This window comes from Furipterus horrens, unplaced genomic scaffold (assembly GCF_987537825.1).
Source record: "Furipterus horrens unplaced genomic scaffold, mFurHor1.1.pri manual_scaffold_5, whole genome shotgun sequence".
Taxonomy (NCBI): Eukaryota; Metazoa; Chordata; class Mammalia; order Chiroptera; family Furipteridae; genus Furipterus; species Furipterus horrens.
The window spans coordinates 91,891,739-91,907,260 of record NW_028327175.1 but is presented as its reverse complement, the minus strand read 5'-3'; the positions used below and the strand labels follow the sequence as shown (position 1 = coordinate 91,907,260).

At 34.7% G+C, this 15,522-nt stretch overlaps 1 protein-coding gene across 2 annotated transcripts in view; it reads left to right on the top strand.

Moving 5' to 3' along the window:
- FBN2 (fibrillin 2) overlaps positions 1-15,522 on the top strand; it is a 276,567-nt gene that overhangs the window by 133,842 nt on the left and 127,203 nt on the right. The window lies entirely within an intron of this gene.

The window sequence follows — 15,522 nt, the reverse complement described above, 5'->3', positions numbered from 1 at the left end:
CATAATCAATAAAACATATTTTAAAAATAGGTTAACTCTTGCATAAATCATTAATGGGTACTCTGAGTAATTTAAGGAAAAGGGAATTTCAGCTGTGAGGGTCTTTCAAAATCTTTCAAACACCCTGAGGTGTTTTGGTGCACTTGAGGACTGTCCAGATAACTTCCTATGAATTAGCCAGGTTTCTATCCTGTGTCAGATAGTAATCATTCGAGCATATAGTGTGAATGTGTCCGTGCTCCCATGGCCAGTTAGAGTGGGATCTGAGTGAGGTCCAGCCACAGTTTGGTCAGGCTCCCAGGCAGCCATTTTGATTGAATTTGCCGCTTTGTTTTGAGAATGCTACCAGATAGCATGCCTAACCTCACTGATCAAAGTTCAAAGGAAGCTGAGCCTTAGGAGTGACCTCTCTGTATTCGACATTCACAGTTATATAACCTGTTTTGTGTATAATACACAGATATGTCTGTGTAGTTCAGTGTCTGAACAGTCACTTATGACTATAAACTGGCTATATATCAATGTAACCTGTCAGGTAAATAAGGAAATCAGTCAAACCCAAGAAAATACAATGTACCAATTCAAAGATTAACTTTCTTCATAAGAATTGCTCATAGTATGTCTTAGTAACTGAGTGTACCATTTTTGTTGAGTTATTTCCTTTTATAGTAATAAGTATGAAAAGCACAATTAGGATAATTTTATAATGGAATATAGAACAGATTTCTTTTTTACTTAATGCCATTTATTTAGAAGAAACAAAATAAATGACTTAATGCATCATTAGAGTATTGATAAAAGATCAAGATTTCTTATATTAAGATAATTATTGCATTATGCCAAAATTTTTTTTAAATCCTGAGGGTTTTATGATTGCATCTTAATATAATGATATTTAACTAGAAAAACCGGAACAGAAAATATTAAATTCTTGCATCTCTGCCAAGTGCAGATGGTTATAGTAAATTTAACTTTGGAATTTCCTGACATTTGTGTTATTGAAATTGTAGGTTTTACTCAACAGTAAGGGAGACTTTTGATTTAATTTCCCTATATTTAAATATCCTTAGGTAATTGTGCAAGGCAGGGAGGATTAGAAGCAAGAACAATTCTGTAGTACATAGTTTTAACAGCTTACAACTCAATTGTTGAAGGTATTTTCCTACAGAAACTCAGCTTCATCATTTTACGTCTTCAATATTTTAAAACTTTTAAATAATTTAGTCTTATTTATCTTGGATTAACAAAGGGAAACAAAATGTTTCCACCCTGAGTACATTAAAAATAAAGAAAAAAAGAAAGAAAAGGAAAGAAAAGAAAGAAGCCATTGCTGGTAAATGCTATACTTCCCAAGAAATACCATTTAGGAATGCAGATCAAAAATGTAAGCTCATGATGTTTGACTGTATTACCAGTAATTTTTATGCATTTTGAAATACAAATAGGTTTCCAACTGTTGCTGCAATGTTAAAAAGCACTGTGATGGAATTGCCTCTTGTCTCCTTTAATTCATGCCTGAGTTATTCTAGAATAGTATCTAGAAAGATTCAATATTGATTTCAGGCCAAAAGGGAACCATTCATTACATTGCTACAGTAGTAGCCCTTTTAAAAATGCTATTGTTCTGCCTGTGTAGACCAAAAACTCTTAAATAAAAATTCCTTTAGTGCCTCTTAATATTAACATACAGACTTTTTTTAAAAGGTCATTTAAAAAAATCCTCGCCTGAGGATATTTTCATTGATTTAGGGAGAGAAGGAGGGAGGAAGAGAATGGAGGAGGGAGGGAGAGGAGAGAGAAAGAATGAATCATATATTGATGTGAGAAAATTGATCTGTTGCCTCCTGTACATGCCCAACCAGGGATAGAACCAGCAACCTTGGTATGTGCCCTGACCAGAAATCAAACCCACAATCTTGTGGTGTATGGGACGATGCTCCAACCAACTGAGCCACTTGGCCAGGGCCAGAGACTACGAGGTCTGTCCAGAAAAAGTCCAGCCATTTTTGATATAATGAGAATGGTTTGTGCAACATCGATGTAATCAGCAGCCAAGGAGAGTGGACTGGACTGTGTATCTGTGAACAGTGAGGACTTCACTGTACTAGTCAGTAGGGCGTGGTAGACACCATTGAGTGAGCATGTGTACTGTGTGGCTGTCACATTCAAAATGACTGAGCAAGCAGAGCCACAAAACTGCATCAAATTTTGCGTTAATCTTGACCATCCCTCCATGGAAACTGTTCGGATGATTCAGAAGGCCGCAGCTATGGGCAGCTGGTGATTGGCAGCTTCAATACAACAACACACCTGCTCATGCATCACATCTCTGGCAGACTGTTCTGGTGAAACGTCAAATCACCCAGGTGACTCAGCCCCACTACAGCCCAGATATGGTGCCCTGTGACTTCTGGCTTTTCCCAAAACTAAAATCACCTTTGAAAGGGAAGAGATTTCAGACCATCATTGAGATTCAGGAAAATACGATGGGGCAGCTGATGGCGACTGAGAGCTGTGTGAAGTCCCAAGGTGCCTACTTTGAAGAGGATTGAGGCATCATTGTCCCATGTACAATATGTCTTATATCTTGTATCTTCTGCAATATTTTTCATAGTACATGGCTGGATACTTTCTGGACAGACTTTGTATTTTAAATGTACTTCCCTAGATCAGTAACAAGAGGAACAAGGAATCAGGAAGGAATATATAATCTTTCTATGGTAAATCATGAAATAACACAAAGATACTGCTATTACATGATAGACAACAGGCTTTCTGTCCTCTGTACAGCTCTGGTGTTTCAATCATTCTAAAAAAACATTTTTCTCTTTTTACCTTCCCTTTGGGCCACTTTCCTTTTTTTTCCTTTTCCTTTACATCGAACTTTGGAATTATTTATTGTCATTCTCTACTTTCTTCTGACTGAGCCCGTTGTAATCTAGGGAATATCCTCACCAGTCAAGTAAAGTTAATTTTATCGAGATCACTAGGTAGATTTTTCCCATTCCTACAAAAAAAAAAAAATCTCTATGTGGTTAGCTTCCCAAAATGGGACACAGATTTCTCTTATGCAGCTGCCTATGGGGCATGTATATTTTAGATGGCCCAGTTACCTCCCACTCAGCATGCACAGACTGAGTCTTTAGCTCCATTTCACCCACTCTACATGTACGAATACCTTACCAGCATTTCTCTTATACTTCATCTCTGTAATTGGCCGAACCATTTATCCATCCATTCTCTTGCCCAAGACATAAATCTGGGCACCACTCTTGATACCTCCCTTTCCTGATGCAACCATTTTATCCCCAAGGCATTTGGGTAAATTCTATTTCCTAAACATATTTTGAATTCATCCACTTCTCTGCCTTCACTACCATAGTCTCTCTTCTCAACTCCTGAGATGGCTTTCTCTGAGGTCTCCCTACCTACCTGCTTATTGCATTACATTCCTCTTTCCATGTTGTAGCCACAGCGATCTTTCCAGAACACAAATTTCATCATGTCACCCCCCTGTTTGTGTCTACTATTCTCAGGATAAGGTTCCTGCTTGTCATCTGCCTACCCCATCTAGCCTCATTTCTTTCAACATGCTCTGTGACTCAGACACGTTAACATTTACTTAGTTCCCCAAATAACTTATGCTTCCTCTTGCCTTGTGTCTGTGTGTACTCTTTCTTCTACTTGGAAAACTATTCCATTTCATTTTCATAGCCTCTTATAGGCCTATTTATTATGTTTCAGTTTAACTTTCACTTTCCTATGGAAGTCTTTCCTGACTCCTTTCTCCTCTGCACATCTCCTACTTTAGTTTTTATCACATAATATTGTCATCAGGTATAACTCTGCTCTTCCTGGCCACCACTGGCCGCTTCTGGGGAAGAGGTCCAGCAAACACCTGGTTTCAGCTCTCTCACTGCTTTGCAATTCTATTTCTGGTCCAAAAAAATGTTTATTTTGAATTTCGAAACCAGCTGAGTCTTTTTGTTTTCTTCTTTTATATATCAATTGTCACTGTTATGTGTTTGGAACAGAAGGGGATTCGTGAAGCATCTTGACTAAAAGTCAAAATCTGCCCATTTAATAAGCTGTCCATGGCATTCTTATGCAAGTGAAAGTTTTGTACATCTTCAACTCTGTTTTCAACTACTGAGAAAACTAAGCTATTTGACATGAACTTGTTCAACCTCAGGTTCCCTCTACATCCTCATTTTCCATTTCCAGAGCAAAATATTCCAGCTGGGCACTTAATTCTGTCACCTTTCTAGACTCCTTCTAACTCTTGCCATTAATTAGTTAAGTTTCTAGTTTGTATCTCTTCTCTTTCCTACCTTGTTCTGTTTACCTACAATCAAGGCCATCCTAAAACACATTAACACAGAACCTCTTTACTCCATCTCTTTAATCCACCTCTCATTATAGTCATACTTTCTCACTTTCTTCATTGTAGAGTTTCCCGAAAGCTTAGTCTGTACCAATAATCTCAAGTTCTTCACCACCACTTATTTCTTATACTTTTGTAAAATTCCTTAATTTTCTTGAATTCCTCATAGCATTTCCTATTCTTGATTACCCCCTTTTCTTCTTAAGTATGGCTCCTTGATGTATTAGTTTCCTAACATTACTATAGCATAGCACCACAAACTTAATGACTTAAAACAACACAGATCTATTATTTCACAGTTTTGCAGACCAAAAATTCAAAATGGGTCTCACTAGGCTAAAATCAAGACATCAACAGGACTGCATTCCTTTTGGGGTGTCTAGCTGACACTGCATTTTTTTATTTTTGTATTTTTACTTTTTCACGCTCTAGAAATTGCCCTCATTCCTTGGTTTGTGGCCCCCTTCCATCTTCAAAGATGGCAGTGTAGCATCTTCAAATCTCTTTTGACATCTGACACTTCTTCTCCCTCTTCCACTTATAAGGACCTTTGATTACATTGACCCCAAGGCCAGATAATCCAGGATAATCTCTCCATAGCAAAACGAGTTGATTAGCATCTTAATTCTCCTTTGTCATGTAAATTAACCTATTTACAGGTTCCCAAGATTAGGACTCTGGCATCTCTGGTGAGCCATTATTTTCTCCACTACATTTGACTTCTTTAAAATTTAAATATCTTCTCAATAATCCTAGTGACCTCTTTTTTTTCTTTTTTTTTCTTCACTTGCTTCTCAAATGAGTATATCCCCTCAATATGTTTAATGTTTTCTCTTCTCTATATTTATTACTGATTTTATTCACATTGATGGTTTCAACTAACTTTATTCATAGATACCGATTACTTTCTAAAGGTGCATCCTGTATTTTCAGCTGTTTTCTAGATATTATTAGCTCAAAACGTTAATGATGAAATCATTGACTTTCCCCCAAATACTTTATCTCACTAATTTTATTAACATTAGCTCAATAATGAAAACATACTGTCTCTTCCCGCTTTTCGTGCTCTTACCTTTCAGAATATCCTTTATTTATTCTTTTCTCTAGTCCCATCCTCATTAACTGGAGCTTAGACCATATCAATACCTTTACTGTCCCTGACCTCGTTCTTAGCCTAACTAACCTTGTTCTTCTTTTTCAGCATTGGCAGATATCTTTGCCAAAAGTAAAACTATTATTCTCTTTTTTTGTTCAATGATTGAGTTATTCCTCATTCCTACAAAGCAAGGATAGATTCCTCAGAATGGCATCTAACTCTAACTGTATTTTCCACTTCCTTATAAGTACCCTCAGCTCATGGGAAACTGTTCCTTCTTCATTCATACCTTTTAATTGGCCATCTCCATACTTTGACTCATAGTGTTTTCTCTCTCAGTAAGACCTCTCCCATCTTCTCTGTATGTTGAAGCTCCCCTCACCCCCATTCTTTAAGCTTCATTATCAGCTACTATGTCCTCCAAGAGTTTTTCCTTGTTCTTGTAATTGACTTGAGATTATATATTATTAGTCATCTATTATTGTGCCTTGTATTACATTTATCTACTTAACAGATCATAAATGTGGAGGTTAGAGATTGTATATAAGAATTGCTAATAGTATGTCTTAGTAAATGAGTTGACAGATTGAAAGCCCTTAATTAGCAATTACTTATTTATTTTGGAGGGAGGGGACTTAAAATATATTGGTTATATAGATTTTTGTTGTAATTTTATATTTACCAAAATTTACTTTATTAAAATATAATATATTATAGTAATACTCCAGTGTGCATTTAAATAGTTTTGGGGTGCATATATCTGTAAATTATTTTTTAACCTTCTCTTTTTATAATTTTTTAAATTTATTTTTTATTTAAATATAGTTGGTATATAATCTTATATTGGTTATATTAGTTTCAGGTGATTTGACATTTTTGTACCTTACAATGTGATCACCCTACTAATTTTAGTAATCATCTATATCCATGCAAAGTTATCACAATATTATTGGCTATATTTCCCTTCCCTTTTTACTCACCCCCCACCCCACCTCCCTTCTGGTAACTATTTCTTTGGTGTCTGTTTTTGTTTTGTTTGTTTATTCATTTTGTTTTTATATTTCACATATAAGTGAAACCATATGGTATTTGACTTTCTCTGCCTCACTTATTTCACTTAGGGTAATACTCTTTAGATCTATCCATGTTATTGCAAATGGCAGGATTTCATCTTTTTTTTTTTTTTTGCTGCAAAATATTCCATTGTGTATATAGACCACATCTTCTTTATCCATTTAACTATCAATGGACACCTAGGCTGCTTCTATACTATACCTTGGCTATTGTAAATAATCAGCAATTATTTAATAAGTTTATGAATGAGTAGTAGATGACCAATTAAAACCTGATTGTGTGATTATTTAAAGAAGAAAAGTTGAGAGTTTTTAAGAATGAATAGCAGTTTAATTAATTATTATTTAAAACATTATTTTTTAAAGAAATTAAACCTTTTATGGTTTATTAGTTATAATCAATAAGTGAAGTTTTCCATGTGTTTAAATTTTAGTCTGATTCAGCCTTTATTTATAAAAATATTCTTGATCAAATCACAGAACAAAACTAAAGCTAATATTTATCAATTAGACCTGAAGGTAAAACAGAATGATAATTTAGAAATTTCACAACTATCATATCCTCTTACTCTCTGTGGGAACAAAATCACAAGAAGAATCTAAGGATTCAACAGAGCCCCAAATATATGAAGGAAAAGTGACAGAACTGAAGGGAGAAGGAGACAGTTTATTGATAATAGTAGAGAATTTAATATTGCACTTTTCTTAATGGATAAAAATAACATGATAACTAAGTAGAAGACTAAAAGGGAAATAGACAATGAACAACACTATAAACTAATTAAATCTCACAGAAATATAGAGACTACTCCACCTAACAATAGCAGAATATATATTCTTCTCAAATAAGCACAAGACGTTTTCCAGGATAGACCATATGCTAGGTCATAAAGCAAGGCTCAATAAATTTAAAAGAAATAAAATCATCAAAGGTTGTGTTCCAACACAATGGAATTAAATGAAATTAAATAATAACAAACAGAAAGAAATTTGAGAAATTTATAAGTATGTGGATATTAAGCAACAGACTCCTAAATAGCCAATTATGTCAGTAACCACAGGGAAAATAATTTGAGATGAATGACAACAAACACAAAACATACAAAACTTGTGAGACTTATTTAATTCATTTGTCAGAGGGGAATTTATAGTTGCAAAGACCTATATTAAAAAGAATCCAAGTCAAATAATCTAACCTTCCACTTTTAAGAAATAAATGAACAACAACAAATGAAAATCAAAGAAAGCAGAAGAAGAAGAGTAATAAATACCAGAGTAGAATTAAGTGAAATTGAGCTTATAAAACATTAGAGAATGTCAAGATCCAAGATGGTAGAGGAGGCATAAGGCTATGATCTCATTACCTGAGTGATTGTCTGTACATATAGGCCTCACTTAATCCTGTCTGCATCACCACCTCCTGATACTCAATGGTTTGGCTGAATTAAGTGGTTGGGTTGGTGAAGTATGGGATGGTCTGTGGGCTTCATTTTAAAGCTGGTTTCTCTTTTCTGTCCTAATGGCTTGGACAGAAAGGGCCAAGAGGTCTGAGAGGGGGGAAACCTAAAATATTCCCCTCAGCCCCAACTAAGTATAGTGGGCAAAAGAGCTTTGGACAGGTATGACATGCCTTGCACATCTTTCAAAGAAGCCTTTTTTTTTTTTTCCTAATGTGGGACATTGAAAAATTAATCCCTGCCTTTGCAATCTAGTGGTTATCGTTTTAATGATGCCTTTTAACCCTGTTGCCAAATCTGTTGCCCCCAGAATACAACAAGGATGCCAGCTTGTTAAACCGAGCATGCTGTTGCCCGGGGACAACCAACAGACCTTACTCTGCAAGATCCTTTCCCATGTGAGAAGGCCACTGTCCCCTCCATGCCCAACTCTTATTAGGGATTTCTGGACCCAAGGGTAGGTAGGACAATGACCATGTCCACCTTGAAGCAGCTAGAAGAGCATGAGGCCTTTGCCCATTGTCCTCTATAAGATTATAAAGGGTCTTAAGTCTGAGACGGGGGAATTTTACAGAGTGGTGGTCCCTCCAAAAAATAAAAATTAAATTAAATTAAATTAAAAAATTAAAAAAGGGAAAACAATAGAGAATGTCAACAAAACCAACAGTTGGTTGTTTGAAAAGATGAACAAAATCAACAATCCTTTAGTTAGACTAAACAAGGAAAAATAAGATAGCTCAAATTATTAGTCATAAATGAAAGAAGGGACCTCACTACTGACCTATAAAATGATTATAAAGTAATACTAAATAATACTATGCCAGTAAATTAGATACCTAAGACAAAAGGACAAATTCCTAGAAAGACACAAACTCACAAAACTGACACTAGAGAATAGAAATCTGAGTAGATTGTAACAAAATATTTAAAACATGATATAAAATTGAAAAAGACTGAATTAATAATTTAAAAATTTACCACAAAGTAACAAAATCCTAAATCCAGATTGGCTTCAATGGTAATTTCTACCGAACATTCAAAAAAGAATTAATACCAATCCACCATAAATTTTTCCCCAAAATAGAGGCCATAGGAGTGCCTCCCAGTTCATTCTCTGAGGACAGTATCACTTTGACCAGAAATAAAATACCATAAAAAAAAACTATAGATTAAATTCTCTAATGAATGTAGATGTAAATATCCTCAAGAAAATTTGAGCACACCAAATACAGCCACATTCAAAAAGGATTATACATCATCAGTTACGATTTAGTCCAGTAAGACAAGATTGGTTTAGCACCTGAAAATCAAGTAATGTAATATATAAGTAGAATAAAGGACAAAAAACCATACAATTATCTTATTAGATGCAAAAAAAAAACAAACCCTGAAAATAACCTAACTCACTGTCATGATAGAAATGATCAATAACATTCTCAACCTGATAAAGGGCATTATGAAAAACTACAGCTAACATCATACTTACAGTCAAAAGAATGACTATTTCCTCTAAGATCAAGAACTCTCAAAAAAAATTTTAGCATTGTACTAGTGGTTCTAGTTAGGGCAATTAGGCAAGAAAAGGAAATAAAAAGTATCCAGATTGGAAAGAAATAAGTAAAAATATCTATTTACCCATGACATGCCTTCAGTGGATAAGGGATCAACTAAAATGAATAAGGTATCCACTAAAGTAGAGAATGTATCCCTGGGGCAAGGACCGATACCGCTCCATAACCTATTAGGAACCAGACTATGAGGGAAGCTCACCTGAGCCCCACCTCCTGTCCCCCACAGTGGAAAATCCAGCTCCTGGTTCCTAAAAGGTTGGGGACCACTGCTGTAAAACACTGTTTAATCCAATAAGTTAGTTTAGCCAGGTTGCTGTTATAAGATATCAATATATAGAAATGAATTATATTTCCATACACTAACAATGAACATTATGAAAATGAAACTAAATTTTTTAAAATTTAAAATGGTATGAAAAAGAACAAAATGCTTAGGAATAATTTAACAGAGGAAGTGAAAGAAGTTTACACTTAAAGCTACAAAACCTTGTTGAAAGAAGTGAAAGAAGATCTAAATAAATGGAAAGACATCCCTTATTTATAAATCAGAAAACTTAAGAAGGCAGTGTTTGCTAAATTGACCTATAGATGCAACACAGTACTTGTCAAAATCCAACTTGCTTTTTTAGCGGAAGTTGACAATATGATCCTAAGGTTCAGAGGGAAATTCATATAAAAATCATGTATCAGATTATGGGACATACATAAAGAACTCTAACAAGTCCATTCTAAAAAGACAACTCAATTTAAAAATGAACAAAATAATTGAATAGTCTCCAAAGAAGATACATAAAAAGCCAATAAGCACATGAAAATGTGCTCAACATCATTAGTCATTAGGGGAGTGAATTCAAACCAAAACTACAGTGTGATAACACTTCACACTGTTATAATAAAAAAGATAATGATGAGTGTTGGCAGGATGTGGAGAAATTGGAACCTCCATCTATTGTTAGTGATACTGTAAAATATTATAGCTACTTTTGGAAAAATCACTCTGTGTGTATATATTCAAGTGAGATGAAAACATCTGTCCACATAGAACTAGTCTTACCCTAATGTTTGCAGTAGCTTTATTTGTAATAACCCCCAAATGGAAACAACTCAAATGTCCAGCAAGTGATGAATGGATAGATGAAATCTGGTATATGCATGCAGTGGAATATTATTCAGCCATGCCCCATGAATGAACATTGAAAACATTATGCTCAGTGAAGGAAGCCAGTCATGAAAGATCAGATATTTTATGAATACATTTATATGAAATGTTTAGAACAGGCAAACTTATAGAGAAAGATTAGTATTAGTTATAGGTCTATTAATTATAGATTAGTTATGCCTAGGGCTTGAAGAAATGTAAGGAAAGTAACTGCTAATGGGATGGAATTACATTTGGGGGAATGAACATGTTCTCAAATTAGGTTGTAGGGAGGTTGTACAATCCTATCAATATACTAAAAACCATTGAATTTTACACTTTAAATGAGTGAATTATATTACCACACAATTATTATATTTAAATAAAGCTGTTTATTAATTTGCAATGAAATTCTGAGTACAGTTGATATATACCTTGTTTCAAAATCTGAAAAGAGGAAAGAAAATATTAATTTTCCATCACAAATTATTTTATCATTTCAGTAATTCCTGTCATTCTTATAAAAGCTTGAAATAGTTAGCAATTTATTGCATTTAAAATTTAGTTGTAAATACTCCTAACTCCAAACAGTATTCTAATTAATAGAAGTTGAATATAAATCAGAAATATGAGTCCTGTCTGGAAAAAGTCCAGCCATTGTTAATATAATGAGAATAGTTTGTGTGACATCAGTATAACCTGGCAGCCAAGGAGAGTGGACTGAAACACACATGCGTGAACAATGACAACTTCACTGTACTAGTCAGTAGGAGCGGTAGACGTCATTGAGTGAGCATGTGTACTCTGTGGCCATCATATTAAAAAAAACTGAGCAAGTTAAGCAATGAATCTGCAGCAAATTTTGCATTAAACTTGAACATTCCTCCATGGAAACTGTTCAGATGATTCAGAAGGCCGCAGCTATGAGCAACTGCTGATTGGCGGCTGCATCACGACAACATGCCCGCTCATGCATCATGTCTCATGCAGAGTATTTTGACGAAACCAAATCACCCAGGTGACTCAGCCCCACTACAGCCCAGATCTGCAACTTCTGGCTTTCCCCCAAACTAAAATCACCTTTGAAAGGGAAGAGATTTCAGACCATCATTGAGATTCAGGAAAATATGATGGGGCAGCTGATGGTGATTGGGAGAACTGTGCAAGGTCCCAAGGTGCCTACTTTGAAGGGGACTGAGGCATCATTGTCCCATGTACAATGTTTCTTGTATCTTCTTCAATAAATGCCTCTGTTTTTCATATTACATGGCTGGATATTTTATGGACAGACCTGGTATAACATTTTATACCAAAAAAATCAGAAGAATAGGCCAAGTACATAAAGTTCCTTGGCATACATGGAAAGAAGATATTCTAAGAACACTTTTTAAAAACAAAATTTCTTGTTTTATTTGTTTTAAGTTCTCTGTAGCACAGTTGTTACATGGGCCGCTTTTATGTATGAGGTACATATTGGAATTGACAATCTCTAGGGTAATGTTCTTAGAATTCAGTGATATCTGAGATCACACTTAGCACTACTTACCAAATTATTCATTATGTCCTGTCTTGAGTAAGATTTACAGTAAATGTTGTAAATGTTGGTTGACAAATATGAGGTTATGTGGTTTGGCAGTCAGTAACCTGTCAGATGGTTTTGCTTAGACCTAGTTTTCTTCTTCTTCTTCTTTTTCTTCTTCTTCTTTAGAAAAAAAAAAAAAAAAAAGGTGTTCAGCCCCTTCAAATTACTAAACACTTTCCAGTCCTTCTCTTTCTTTACTATTCCATGGTACACTTAAAATGCCCTCATTTTTGACACTGTTTTTCCTTAGCCTTCATTCATCACAGTCTTCCTCTTATCTCCCTGATCTTTCCTTCCCAGCCTGCTACACTGGCCTTTCTTCTTTTGACTTTCATTTAGATGGTGCTGGTTCTCAGAGTTTCCATCTCAAGTTCCGTTCTTTTCATCTATGTGTCTTCTTTGAGATTTCATCTATTGTTACAACTTCAAAATGCACTTTATAGAGTTAGTGATAAATCAGAAATGTACATCTTTATGCCTTACATCTTTACTGAGTTTCAAATTTTTAGCTATATAATTGGAATTTCTGCCTTATTCACACATTTCAAGTTCAAATTGTCCTAGATGCAACTTAATCTCAAAATATGTTTTTATCTCTGTATTGAATTCTCTGTTAAGACCGCTGTTATCTTCCCCGGCAATCTGGCTAGAAGCCTAAGATATTTATCCAGTGGTAAAGTTCTGTTGATCTGTCCTTCTAGGTATCTCTTGAATATGAGTTCTCTTCCTTATCACAAGGCTTACTCCAGGCTCTTGTTTATCGCTGAACTATTTATTATCTCTCCACATTACACTAAGGGTTATCTTTCTAAAATATTGATTTGCTTATGTCATGCTCTTGTTTAATTTAAAGTCCTTCATAGACACCATTAATCATCTCAATAAAATCCAAAATCCTTGGGAAAGCTTTCCAGGCTTCAGTATATAGCTGACTACTTAAGCTTATTTTCCATCAGTTTCCCAGCCATTCTGTTACACTTTTCATTTTTCAACTGTATCTTATTTTCAGGTGTATTTTCACATATGCTTTTTTTTTTTTTTTTTTTTTTTTTTTGGTTGTTTTTTATTATCCTAAAGCTACCTGCACTTCCACTTGCCACAGTAGTTGGTTCCGAACTCTAGGCCTATTCCAATCAACGCATTCTCCTGGCTAGAGGGGTCCTTCAAAAATAGGCATGCAACTCAATTTAGGACATTAGAACAAAAGGGAAGATTTGCTTGGTTCTCCTTGGGGAACTTTATTCTCTCCCAACAGTGAGAATCACAGGAAGAGACACCCTCTCTTCTTCTACTGGATCTCCCAGTCAGAGTAGCCTACAACTGCTACAGCCATTTTGCTCCTATCAAGGGTGAGGTCAAAGCACAGAGGAGGGCATAGCTGAGCGTGTCTCACAGAAACTGAGCAAGAGACATTGGCTTAAACCCATCCTGAAGCGCATGACCCTTCTGCACTTCCAGGTATGCAAGCTATTAAATTTCTGGTTTATGTCAGTTTGGGTTAGTTTGTCTGATATTTGCAGACCAAAGCCTCAAACTGCTAAATAAACTTAAAAAAATGAAAAGTTCAAGGAAAGGTAGGTAGAAGCACAGTAGGTCTGCAGAGTATGAATGAAAACAGTTCCCATAGTTAAGAATGTCTTTTCCCATGAATAGACTTAGGCACACTTAAGTATATCTAGGCAATATACACATTTTTTTTTGGAGGATATAATACTTCCAAATATGATTATGACATATGCTCTTGAAGAAAAATACAACAAAAGAGCTAAGTGCATACATCCTTCTTAACATAAATGTTAATGCTAAACTTAAGTTCAAATTGATGAATAAATATTAGGCGTGGCTACATCTAGATGAAGTAAAAAAAAGAAAAAAAGCACCTAATGTTTTAATTTTTTAAATATGAGGGAGAGAGAGTATAGCCCAAAAATAAATGAAAAACATTCTTATTTTTCACATAGAAGTCTTAAATACTTTAGTGACAGCCTTTTACATGTAATTATTTTGAACCTAACCTTTTAAAATTCCTGTATAATTCTAAGGAGAATTGTGAAACATGGAGTTTTGTACAATAAAATATTTAACACAAAACCCACAAATTTAACATCATTCCATGTGTTCTTCTATTTTCCAGATTTTATTTTTCCTTAGGAAAGAAAATGTCAAATATCTTTTGATTTTGTACTCTTTTTGTTGTCAAGAAGGGTATTTGGAAGTTAGAGCACAAAGAAGTTCTTTATTATGAAAGGAAATGCCTGGAAATAAGAGTTAATGCTTAAATGAAAGACTTAACTTCCTAATTTTTAAGAATTCGCATTAATCCTGGGCTCCATAAGTGCTTTGATTGTTGGTATAACTTTAGATGTAAAGAGGATCAGAAGGCAGGTTTTTTGGTTCTTCACTCTTGTACTTATTGCTGCTGCACTTTGTGCTCCTCTCTCTTTTTCTTTTTTTCCTTTTTTCTTTGTTCAGAAGTGATTGATCAATTTATTTGGTGATCCAAGTACCACTGTTTTACTGTCCTTTCTTTTTTGAATCAGTTCAGTTTTATTAGGATGCACTGAACTAAGCAACACAAGATGCAACAGGTCTTAATTTTGCACACATGGTTTCATTTTGTTGGATTAAGTCTAATGGTAACTCACCACATTCTATATTTGCTACTCATGTAGTCAATTCATGTTAGAATTCTGATCTCTCTTGGGGAATTGGTAGATTTTGATTTGTATAACTGTGCCTTCAGTGGCCAACTGTTAAGCCTCAAATGAAGATATTATTTCAGAGAATGTCTGAACCTGGTAATTTTTTTTATGTGCACATTCCAAGAAGACGCACAAGCATATAGTTATTTCATGATACGGCTTGTAGGCAAGAGTGACTTCTCAGAATAAATGGGAAAGAAAAGATTGAATAAATTAATAGAGGAATTCGAGAAAGGAATTGCCAACTATTTTTTTAATGGCTAGAGTTAAAGTTTTTCTTATATTTACAATAACAGTATCATTTTCCTGTGTTTTTATTGATACATTTCTAAAAAATAAATGTATCTAAAAATCTAAAAAGAAACTAAATTATCAGATTGATATTTTAGTAATTATCTGTTGTGGCTTTTATAATTGGTCCCTGTATTCATTGGTCTTTGCTAGCTCTGCTCCTTAAAAAGACAGCCAACTCCCAGCATGCATGGCTGGATTTTCCTCACAATGGCTCATTTCCTTTAG